Source organism: Chinchilla lanigera, unplaced genomic scaffold (genome assembly GCF_000276665.1).
Source record: "Chinchilla lanigera isolate Chin_1 unplaced genomic scaffold, ChiLan1.0 scaffold00035, whole genome shotgun sequence".
Taxonomy (NCBI): domain Eukaryota; kingdom Metazoa; phylum Chordata; class Mammalia; order Rodentia; family Chinchillidae; genus Chinchilla; species Chinchilla lanigera.
The window spans coordinates 6,907,063-6,917,758 of NW_004955436.1; the positions used below are offsets into that span (position 1 = coordinate 6,907,063).

At 45.5% G+C, this 10,696-nt stretch overlaps 1 long non-coding RNA gene across 1 annotated transcript in view; it reads right to left on the minus strand.

Annotated features, from left to right (window-relative positions):
• Positions 1 to 660: 660 nt before the first annotated feature.
• Positions 661 to 10,696, minus strand: part of LOC106149019 — a 27,448-nt gene continuing 17,412 nt past the window's right edge. The window contains exons 4-6 of the long non-coding RNA XR_001234916.1: positions 10,345 to 10,475; positions 8,032 to 9,198; positions 661 to 3,786 (exon numbers count right to left, since the gene is read on the minus strand). This is a non-coding gene — a long non-coding RNA (uncharacterized LOC106149019). The remainder of the gene's footprint in view (positions 3,787 to 8,031; positions 9,199 to 10,344; positions 10,476 to 10,696) is intronic.

A 10,696-nucleotide genomic window follows, 5' to 3' on the forward strand; every position in this document is an offset into this window, starting at 1 on the left:
TGTGTCTTATCATCACAGCTACTTTTTGGTAGGATCCATGTCTTACACATTCATTCAGTTACTAGCATGGAGTACCTGCTAAATTCTAGTCCCTGTTTTGGACCGTAAACAAAGAGATCAAAACCTTTGCTCTTCTGGGTTTTTGAAGCAAAAATAGACATTGAAAAAATTAAATGAGCTGGGAGTGATGTGCACCCCTGTAATCCTAGCCCTCAGGATGCTGAGGTAGGAGGATAGTTATGAGTTCAAGGCCAGCCTGGGCTACAAAGTGAGTTCATAGTGAACTGCATCATGAAACGCATATGTTCCTACAATCCTGCCTAGTGACACTATGTATTGTCTCTAATGTTCTTTTAAATTACTTTTTTCTTATTCCCTTCAGTGGTTTGATCAATCTTCTATTCTTATATCTGGTTATCTGAGCAACTTCGTTGAAGATAACACTATGTCATATAACAACCACTGTTAATCTCCATCATTTGGTTTGAAACCCTGTATCATTTTTAATGTCCTTGCTTTCTGTTGTCTGTATTTTGCTATTGTTCTTTTTTTTTGTACTATTTTCTTTAAAATAAAAAAAGACAAAAGGAAAAATTAAATAAGCAAAAATCTGGTATAGCGTTTCACTAATTTTTAATTTTTTTCACATGCTAACATATGTAAATTAGTATGTATGGGTTTTTAATTGAATAGTCAAATTATACTTGGTATTTTTTTCTTTATGGTGGCCCATAATACACTGATAACCTTCTGTGATAGTCTTTAGGAGTCAATTAATGTAAGGTGATAGAAAGTGACAAGTACTTTGAGAGAAGAATCCAGAGGGGCATGCTGGGATATTGGGGGTGTCAGGGACAGCATCACTGAGAAGGTGCCACTAGAGCCCAGACTTGAAAGGGGAAAGTGGAGCCTTCCAGACAAAGGAAGTAAAACGCAAACATCTGGAGACAGGTCTGGGCCAGACAAGGCGAGAGCAACTGGAGCTGACCTGGGGTTAAGGACAGCAATAAGAAGGGTGAAATCAGAGAATTAACAAGAAGGGGAGACTGCAGAGGACTTGCATACCACTGTAAGGACTTTGACCCTTATGCTGAGAGAGATGGGAAGTGGAGAAGGGTGTGGAGGCAGCATAATAACAATATTTGAAAGGTTTAAGCAAGCACCTCTCATTGCTATGGATGGGCTGGGGAGAGAAAGGAGGAAACAGAGGCCAGTCAGGAACCTCCAGCAGTGGTCCGCTTCATAGACGACAGTGCCCCTTGCTAAGTGTTAGCAGGAAAATGATGAAAAGCAGTCAGACTCTGAGTGCATTCCGAAGAGAAAAACAAGATAAGATTATAGCAGACGGGCGTTTTAAGAAACAGAGTTAGAATCGTGAGTAACTCCAAGGATTGGGGCCCAAAAATCTGGACTAAGGAGGTATCTTCAGTTATTCCAGTTGTCAACAGAGGGTCCCCATACATATTACACTACTGAGTTTCTTTTCTTTTTTGGGGGGGGTTTTTTCCAGTACCAGGAATTGAACTCACGACCTTGCGCTTGCCAGGCAGGCACTGTGCTGCTGAGCTAAATCCCCAGCCCCTACTACTGAGCTTCTGACCAAGCTGGAAACTGCACTATTTAAAACTAAGAATTCGAATTGTCACAACAGTGAGAGTCCTGGTACTGAGATGGTCGCTCACAAAGGTGGAGAAAGAAGACGCGCAGGAGCAGGAGAGTTGCCTCAACGTACCAGGCCCTTTACACACGTTATCCCAGTTAACCTGCCCTGCAGTCCAGTATTTTGACTCATCTTTTACAAGTAAAGAAATTAGGTGCCAGATTGGTTCAGTGACCCCCCCAGGGTCACCTCACTACAACTGTCCAAGAGGTGAGAGCTTGCTTTCTCCCCGGGAACAGTTGTAACTCTCTAATTGGATCTTCCGATAGCTGGCCCTACTTTCTAGCTTTCCTACAGCTTCCAGCTCTGCTCTGCTTCCCTCTGCTTAGGGAAGCTTCCCCGTTTTCCTGTGTGATGATCAATGAAATTAGGTGCCACATAAACCATCCCCTGCCAACACCCTTCAGCTCCCGGGAAGTGCTCTGCTGTTCTAGCAGAACTCTCTGTCCACCCAGGGTCCATCCATTCTCCAAAACCCAACCTCCCTTCCACATCTCTTCACTTTTTATCTCCCCAAGACTTTTCATCCGGGGAGCGACACCTCGGAACCTGAAGACCATTGCCTGCCTTTACTGACCAAACCAGTATGATCCTCAGGCCAGTGTGCAGCCACATCCTCTTGGGCAGTGGCCGCACAGATGGTCCTCAAGCTCAGTGCCCCAGCAGATGGTGAGCCACCCCCACATAGCCTCGTGTGAATGAGGAGTGGGGGCCTTGGTGTGAGTTTGATGGTAGCGAGGGTCCTCTGAAGCTGCACTATTGCTGTCTCCCAGCTCCCGCCCGCTACAAGCTCCTGGATTCTAATGGAACTCGTTCAGAATCTCATCTTTTCTCCTCAAAACCAGTGCCCTAGGGTTTTCCCTAGGTCTGTGTCTGCTGAGCTCAGCCAGGGTGCTGAAGCTAAGTACAAACAAAGCCATGAATGAACAGTGCAGTAGGCGGTGCAGCAAAGGTGCTTGTCTTAGTTACTTTTGCATCCATGAGACACAATTCCAACACCCACAAATTAAAGAAGGAGAGGTCTATACTGGCTTCCGGTTCGTAGAGGTTTCAGTTTATGGCTCCAAAGCAGGACAGTATGGTGGAGGGGCGCCATAGAGGAGATGCGGCTCCTGCCAGTGAGGGGAAAGCAGAGATAGCAAAGGGAGGAGCTGGTAGGGGAGATAAAGCCTTCCAAGCCCCTCCCCAGTTCCCACCTCTCCTGACCAGGCCGTGTCTCCCAAGAGCAAGTCCACTGTAGCACTACACGATTCAATCTGCCCAGGACCACACAAGGCTTTAGGGGGACATTTAGACATAAACCATAACAATGCTGGAAAACTGAAGAGAACCGCCACACAGAGCCTGCCCTGCTAACTGTATAACCTCTTCCTTCTCATCAGCCTTCGATTCTTGAGTGGGAAAACACTTCAGGAAGCAAGGTTGTTGCCCACTTGTTGTCCCGCTTGTTGCCTCTACAAACTGCTGTCCGTTACGTGAACATCTATCCAGATTGCATAGTTTCTCCCAAGGTTGTTTTCCATGTGCTCTATTCAGTGCTGCAGTGGTTTCATGAAGATGACATTTTTATTCCAGATCTTTTAGGTAGTTGGTACTAAATCAAGACAATGTGGAGAAGTGACCTAGTACACAGGCATCTTCTTGGCCCCCACTGAGCTGACCCTATGGATGGGCAGTGATTATTATCTCTTTTTGCTGGAAGCTTTATTAATTAACAGTACGTAGGTCTCAATTTGTCTAAAACAAACATCTTTGTCTCCCCACCCTGGTCTTGCTGTGATATCCCCAGTAACAATTAGGGATATGCTTCTTACCAGAACCTTCAGCCATGACCACAACAAATCAGGTTCCAGATTCTATTGACTTATATTCTTCCTTCTTTGAAATATTCCTCCAAATTATTCTCTTCTCTTCATCTTAGCTCATTGTCTCTCACCTGGCATATCCCAACTGCCCCGTCTAAGTGTCTTTGTTCTCAGTCTGTCTCATCTCCAACCACTTTGATGCAATAGAAATTAGTATTCTAGCCCTTCTGCCCTCATCTCTCATACTCCAGAACCTTGCTGTCCAATGTGGTAGCCCTTGGCCGCACGGCTATTGGACACTTCCAGTGTAGTTGGTCCAAACTGAAAATGATGAAAGTATAAAAATAATTTAAACATTTACTGTAGATCAAGAATGTGAAGTATCTTATTAATGTTCATGCTGATCACATGTTGAAACAATAATATTTGGAAATATTTGAGGTTAAACAAACTGTACCATTAGCATTACCTTCATTCATTCTCTTCTCTGTCTTATGATACACCCTATTACTCTTTGGGAGTAATGCTCTGATGCCAAGGCCTTCCCAATCCACTGCCTTTACACTGGCCTTCTATCCTCCCCGGAACACCCTTCATGCAGACAGCCCTTACTCACTCAAAATTTCATTAAAACATCACTTGCTCCAGGGAGACTTCCCTACAGAAATGATTCCTCTGTAGACCATCTAGACAGTCTACTTGATTTAAGTGTTTATTTGAAATTTCTTTCTTTTATGTCTGTCTCCCTCAATGGACTGTGAGGTCTATGAAAGAAGACATCCAAATTTGGCCATGTTCCTTCCAGAACTTACGCACCTCTATAATGTCTGGAAACCTAACAAGTGTTTCATGCGTTCCACCTCAGTAAGTGAATGAATGAATTTTAACCCCTCCGTGAATGACGGTAACACTGAGTAGTGAGCCAGTCTTCCATTCCTCCTCAGGTTCCAATGAGGCAGAATGAGGTGGTTAGTGCGAAGCAAGGCTGGCTCCCACTCTGGCTCCCGGCCTCCACTTCCATCGGTGGGCATGAGCTTCCAAGTGAAGGTGAGCTTCTATCCCCACCCTCTGGTGTCCACAAAGCCCAGGAGAGCTCAACTCAGAAACAACAAGGCCATATCCTACTTTCTCTGGGGAAGAGTCAGTGGGCAGAATGGAAGCTGATGCCATGTCCCTTTGGTGCCACGAAGAAGGGCTCCACTTTTGCTGGGGTGCTGCTCACCGGCCCCAGCATGAAATTCAATACACACATTCATTCATTCATTCACCCAGCACCAAGCCGTGCCTCGACAGGAAGACCATCTGCTAGAGAAAGAGGGCTAAACAGGATCCAGAGGTTCAAGCTGTCCAAATTTCCATGATACAAATATACATGATTTTATATACAACATAATACATATAAAATGTCATTGATCAGCGTAAGAACTAAGAAAACAACAAGAAAAGATAATCAACAGGTACCCACACTGGGATGAATCAGATGTTCAAATTATCTGACAAGGATTTTAAAGGAATCATCATAAAGATGATTCAACAAACAATCAAAAATTCTGTTAAACAAATAAAAAATGTGGGAAACTGCACAAGAAATAGAAATGACAAAAATGGAAATAACAGTTTAAAAAAAACCCTAACTGGATGGGTTCATACTAGAGTGGAGAGGACAGACCCTAAAATCAGTGACCTCAAGGAGAAATTAATATCATTTACCCAGACTGCACAGTGCAGAGAAAATGAAGTCTTAAGACCAGTGGCACAGAGAGAAAGCGGTACGTCTTTATGTTACTGCATCCCGCACATGAGATGAAAGAAAAAATATTCAAATAAATTCCGACTGAAAATTGCTAGATTTGTAGAAAGACATAAACTCATAGTCTGGAGGCTACCAGAAGCCGGTAGATTAAACCCAATGAAGTCCCCACGGAGACACGTATTAACTAAACTTCGGAAACCTGAAGACAAACAAAAGTTTTGAAAGTGCCCCAACTGATTTCTCACCTACAACCAGAGAGAATGGAAGGATGGGATACAGTATCTTTGAAACTCTAAAGGAAAAATTGTCAGTTGCACATTCGATGTACAGCAAATTAATCCTTCGTTAACACAGGGAAATAAGGGCAGGGACAGAGGAAGACTGGGAACATTGCTAGCAAAGAATGGATGAAGAAAGTTCTCCATACGGAAGGGGAATAAAGACAGAGAAGAGATGGAATCTTAGGGAAAAAGAAGCCCGCGGGAATACACAGAAATAGTTAAAGGAAAAATGATTAAGGGTAACAGGCTAGCCTCGTGAACTTTTTCTGTTTCGCGCTTGAGGCTACTATTATAAAACTCTCTGATCTGGTGATCAGTATACAACAAAGGTAAGTAAAAGAACACAGAGCTCCACTGTGGATGCAAAGCTATAGTCTCAAAAATACTCTCAGTAAATCAGGATGGAATGAATGAATGAATGAATGAAAATTAGTTCTCAGGAAGAGCTCATTAAAAAGTTTGTTTCCAACCAAAAAACACATAAATATTTCCAAAGCAGCACAATTTATGTGACAATGACTAAAGAGTCTTTTGTCAATCATCGAATGAGGTGGTGAAAATGTTGAATCGTGAAGGAACATGAAATCGGCGTAAGTGAAAGACGAAGCTGATCTGACTGTGGCGCTTCATCTTCACTGTCACTGCTTCCCCCACGCTCCGTTTGTCTCTAAATTTACTGCCCCGAATCTGATCCAAAGCAGCTGCTTTCCCACAAAAAGGCTTATCTTTTTCGGCATGGGGAATAAAACGGGGTTAAAAATGCAACAAGATACCTCGCTGTCTCCACCATGTCCGAGCAGGGTGTGTGCAGGCCTGCAGCTCGTAAAGTTGGTGTGAAAGCAGCACTGACTTATCCTCTGCACACAGAGGTCCGTAGAGCAAGGCAGGGGCTGCTGCACCAGGCAGCCCAGAGCCAGCCCCTTTGCTGTCCTTGGCTGGGAGGAGCCTCTGGGCCCAGCGGCAAGGTCAGCCCCGCGGCTGCTCACCGGTGAGCCTGGGCCGCTCCTGAGAGGATCGAAGGCCCAGCTGAGGGGCCGAGGGCAGACTACCAAGGGCAGGCAGCGGAGATGAGGCAGGGCACCCTGGCACAGGGTACATCACACCATCACACTCCTCCAGGAGCACTGCACTGAGGCAGCCATGGCCAGGTGGCTGAAATGCCATCAGCCATGGCCCCAGACACAGCTGCTTTCAATGACACAAGCAGCTGAGGGTGCAGATGATATGGGTGGAAATGCGGTGGGGACAGTGGCTCTGACAGACAGCGTCTCCCTCCTCAGGGCTCTTTCCTGCAGGAGCTGTGGACTCACTCATCACAGCTACCAAGCAAAAGGTCAAAGGAGAAGGAGCAGCTCGGGGCCGCAGCACCTCATCTCAAAGGTGTTGCCCTCCCCTTGTCTTGATCCCACCTCACAGCCTGTGCACAGCGACTCCGAGCCTGCGGGGATGCTGGCCCCTTGGGCTCTTCTGCTGTGGGTTCCCTGCCCATTGTGCTTCCTCTTCTCCAGTCCTTACCCCCGGAAATACTCATCGGGGGACCCAGTCCAACCAGTCACCCAGCTGTGCGGCTGCAAGGTCACACAGCTGACTGTGTTTACAGAAAGGTGATGACACCTTGAAACAGCTCCAAAAATCTGTCTGCCCCCCAAGCCCCAGAGCCTGTGAATTAACCTTCTGTGGTCAAGGGTCCTTTTAGATGTAATCTATAATCTCAAGAACAGCTCATCCTGGATTTAGAGCTGGTCTGAATTTCGGTGACACTTGTCCTCTAAGAGACAAGGACACAGAGAGGGACAGAGGAGGTGATGTGGACACAGGTGGAGATGGGGGAGCTGCCAGCCTGGACCGGAAGCCAAGAAAAGAAAGACGGAGCACCCCCCCACACACACCACAGGGGAGTGGAGCCCTGATGACACTTTGCCTTTCAGCTTTCGGTCTGCGAGCCCAAGAGGAGAGCTTGCTACTGTCTCCAGCCGTCCAGTTGGTCATAATGTGTTATGACGAGCAAGGAAAGCCAGGGACCACTGTTTCATCCACATTGGTTGTGTATACATTTGTCTTAGGAAAAATACACATAATACTGAGTGCTCTTCCCGGGATATTTGGCGATATTTCAAATATTTCTATCATGTATGTGTAAAACTGAGCCCACTTTATACATAATATGCTGAACAAATATCTCTGTATATGTTCAGCCACCTAATTCAAAATTCTCCAAAACAGATTTTGAGTTTTCAGACTAGGTATGCTCAGTGGGGAAAGTCTAGGCAAGTATTCCAGAATTCAAAAACTCCACAATCTGAAATCTGGTCCCAAGCATTTCACCCTTGGGCCAGCTGTCTCTGCTGGGCTTTCCGGGGAGCATCTGGGTGAACGGAACCGCTCCCTGACTTGGCTGAGTATGAAGACATTGTCACAACATCACCCACGAATTTCTTAGGACTCCTGCTTAGCTCTCTTCTCGTGACCACACTCGCAGATGGGTTGAGGGGCATCTGTAGAAAAGCATTTTTTAAAAAATGCCTCTGTTACCTTGGAGAAGTAGAGGCCTCCTCTCAAGAATTCTAACTTGGATGCTGTGACAGTGGGGCCTGAGTAATCCTCTGTTGCACAGGTCTGTCCTCCACATTACAGGACATTAGCGGCATTGCTGGGCTCCACTCAGTTGATGCCAGCAGAGATTTCAGTTCTAACACCAAAGGTGTTTCCAGATATTGCCACGTGTACCCAGGGGCAAAGCTGATTCTGGTTGAGAACAGTCACCGTCACATTTTCTCATGAGTGTGTTGGAGGAGGAAAACATAAGAGCTTATCAGCTTATTCTTACCTTGAAAGTGACTGGGGATCTTGTCTGTAGGGGAGGGCGGAGGCAAGGTGAACGGCAGGTGTTTCTTAGGACAAATTCTTCAACTGCTTGCACTCAGGTGGCTCCATCTTGAGCCTCACATCTTCCCAACCTGGTGCTCACTTCACACCTGGGACTCAGTGAGCGGCAAATCGCCCGCCTCTAAGTCTGAGCTCTCTGATTGGACAAAGGCATTTTGCCCACCGGAAGTGGTACAATGCTGCCCCCCAAGAGAAAGGGCTTGGATATGACCAGTACATTGCATTCTCAGATGGCGGGCTCCATACCCTCTGCATGCGCCATCAGAAATCATCAATAATACCAAATGTTCATGTAGAGTGAGCGGTCCTTGCCTTCGGCCTGCCAATTATTAGGAATTCTCTGTGTATCGTTGTAAAGCCACTTTCCCTCACCAAATTGTGGTTTTGGAGAAGCAAAAGAAAATAAGTAATGGAATTTCACAGCTAAAGGTAAAAATCTAAGTTTTAATCCTAAACATGTACTTTCTTCTACCACTATTAAGTAGAGCAACATAACTGTTTTTCCCTCTACCATTTTTCTTTTCTAAGCCTTATTCTGATGGCTCTTGGGGTTAATCTGTAAAATGTCAAAAGACAAATAGATTGTAAAAAATTAAAAAGAGGTAGGAAGTAGGGAGGAAAAGAAACAAGGTGCTTGGGTAATTTGCAATATGATTAATCAGTCCTTGAATAATCAAATCATCCAGCTGCAGGAAACAAGTGAGATGGGAGGAGGAAAACGGAGGCAGTCACCACAAAATGCTCTGTGGGAGACGTTTGGGGCACACTGCAGAAGGGCAGTTCTGGTACCATGTCTACCACGTACTGTGGAGTCTGCAAAACAAAATTTACATTAGGAAAATAAATGGAGGACGAAGAAATAATCCTTTTCTCAGGTAACTGCCTGTAATTATAGACATCACTAAAGAGAGTAAATAAGATTGAAAATTACACAGAAGTTGCCAAAACCCCAGCTAGAATAAAACAAAGTCAGATGGCATGGAAGTCTTAGATGCCTGAATGAAAAATGACTAAATGAAACCAAATTTGGTCCCACAAGAAGAATGGGTAAAACTTTTAACCAATTAGGAGAACTCCAGCATAATCAAATGTGAGCCACATAATTATTACATGGAACAGTAAATATTTTAATTATATAATTAGATACAAATGTAAGGTTTTTGTTTTCTTCTTTTTGTGTGCTTGTGTTTTTCTGCTTTCATGGTCAGCAGCCTAATGTAGTGATTTAATTACCTCAGAGTCAGTCAGTTAAGCTTTCTGTCTGAAAACTGCCTTTTCACAATGCCCTCAACTGACCTGAAGTGAAACTCAAACTCACCCTTTGTACCCAGGGTTTTCCTGACAACAAAAGAGGTATTGGTTCTCCTTTCCCCAGATACCAGCACTGGGCTTATTTCCCAGCCCCTTCTCCTCCTCCCTGAGTCTCCTTCCTCCACCCCTTCCTTGCCCTCACTCCACCCTCCAGCTCATTCCACACACACCCCCACCACACACACAATGGAAAGGAATGCCAGGTCCGCCATCTTGTTCTCCCAGTTACACAGAAACAAGAGCATAGGGGTTGCTCTACATTCTAAGTGCATGAAATCCCTGTCCCTTCTGCTCTGACCTTGACTGCTACAGTAGCACAAGTGCTGCAGCAGGTCTGTTTTGGAGTCAGGGGGAGGAGGAGGAATCAGAAACAGCACCTGCTAGAAGGAGTGGGCAGCCACATGGCATGGTGGAAGAGCTAGAACTATGCCAGAGAGCCCTTAATTTCTCTCTTCTTTCATGTCCTACTCACTGAAAGAAAAGCACTTTGGATGGGAAAGGGCTTTACTGAACTAAGGTGGAGTCTGTTGGGTCTTCACTGGATTTTCCTCTGCAAATCACACTGCACCTGACACATGCCCAGGTTAAAGCAAATTTGAGAGACTTATCTCAGTCACTGTGTCCTCACTAGGACAAAACACCAGATACCTGCAACTTGAAGGAGGAGAAGCTCATTCTGGTCCACAGCTCTAGAAGTCTCAGTCCGTTCATGGCCTTCCAGCTGCAGAGGAGAAACTGCACAGTAGAAGAGCCCATCAGAGGAAAAGCTGCTCACATCACTGCAACAAAGAAGCAGAGAGGGAAGGGAAGGCTAGGAAGGTATATGCATTCAAGCCACGCCCCCCGGTGACCTACCTCTTTCCCCTAGGCTACTCCTTCTAACAGCGCATCCAGCTACTGCATTCATCACTGATGATATAGCACCCGGGGATCCAATCGGCTTCCCAAAGTCCCACCTTTGAATTTATGAGAGTTTGGGGGACATCTCAGATCTAAACCA